Source organism: Hemibagrus wyckioides, linkage group LG04, assembly GCF_019097595.1.
Source record: "Hemibagrus wyckioides isolate EC202008001 linkage group LG04, SWU_Hwy_1.0, whole genome shotgun sequence".
Lineage (NCBI taxonomy): Eukaryota > Metazoa > Chordata > Actinopteri > Siluriformes > Bagridae > Hemibagrus > Hemibagrus wyckioides.
Window position 1 is genome coordinate 31776851 of NC_080713.1, and position 1848 is coordinate 31778698.

Below are 1848 nucleotides of genomic sequence, written 5' to 3' on the forward strand. Positions count from 1 at the left end.
ACTACAACACTATCATAACAGGAGAGATCCACTTCTGAACACACACACACACACACACACACAACAACACTATCATATCAGGAGAGATCCACTTCTGAACACACACACAAACACACACACACACTACAACACTATCATATCAGGAGAGATCCACTTCTGAACACACACACACACACACTACAACACTATCATATCAGGAGAGATCCACTTCTGAACACACACACACACACACTACAACACTATCATATCAGGAGATCCACTTCTGAACACACACACACACACACACACACTACAACACTATCATATCAGGAGAGATCCACTTCTGAACACACACACACACACACACTACAACACTATCATGTCAGGAGAGATCCACTTCTGAACACACACACACACACACTACAACACTATCATATCAGGAGAGATCCACTTCTGAACACACACACACACACTACAACACTATCATATCAGGAGAGATCCACTTCTGAACACACACACACACACACGCACACACACACACACACACACACACACACACACACACTACAACACTATCATAACAGGAGAGATCCACTTCTGAACACACACACACACACACACACACACACAACAACACTATCATATCAGGAGAGATCCACTTCTGAACACACACACAAACACACACACACACTACAACACTATGATATCAGGAGAGATCCACTTCTGAACACACACACACACACACACACACACTACAACACTATCATATCAGGAGAGATCCACTTCTGAACACACACACACACACACACACACACACACTACAACACTATCATATCAGGAGAGATCCACTTCTGAACACACACACACACACACACACTACAACACTATCATATCAGGAGAGATCCACTTCTGAACACACACACACACACACACACACACTACAACACTATCATATCAGGAGAGATCCACTTCTGAACACACACACACACACACACACACTACAACACTATCATATCAGGAGAGATCCACTTCTGAACACACACACACACACACACACACACACTACAACACTATCATATCAGGAGAGATCCACTTCTGAACACACACACACACACACACACACAACAACACTATCATATCAGGAGAGATCCACTTCTGAACACACACACACACACACACTACAACACTATCATATCAGGAGATCCACTTCTGAACACACACACACACACACACACACACACACTACAACACTATCATATCAGGAGAGATCCACTTCAGAACACACACACACACACTACAACACTATCATATTAGGAGAGATCCACTTCTGAACACACACACACACACACACACTACAACACTATCATATCAGGAGAGATCCACTTCTGAACACACACACACACACACACACACACACTACAACACTATCATATCAGGAGAGATCCACTTCTGAACACACACACACACACACACACTACAACACTATCATAACAGGAGAGATCCACTTCTGAACACACACACACACACAACAACACTATCATATCAGGAGAGATCCACTTCTGAACACACACACACACACACACACACACACTACAACACTACAACACTACCATAACAGGAGAGATCCACTTCTGAACACACACACACACACACACACTACAACACTATCATAACAGGAGAGATCCACTTCTGAACACACACACACACACACTACAACACTATCATATCAGGAGAGATCCACTTCTGAACACACACACACACACACACACACACACACACTACAACACTATCATATCAGGAGAGATCCACTTCTGAACACACACACACACACACAACAACACTATCATATCAGGAGAGATCCACTTCTGA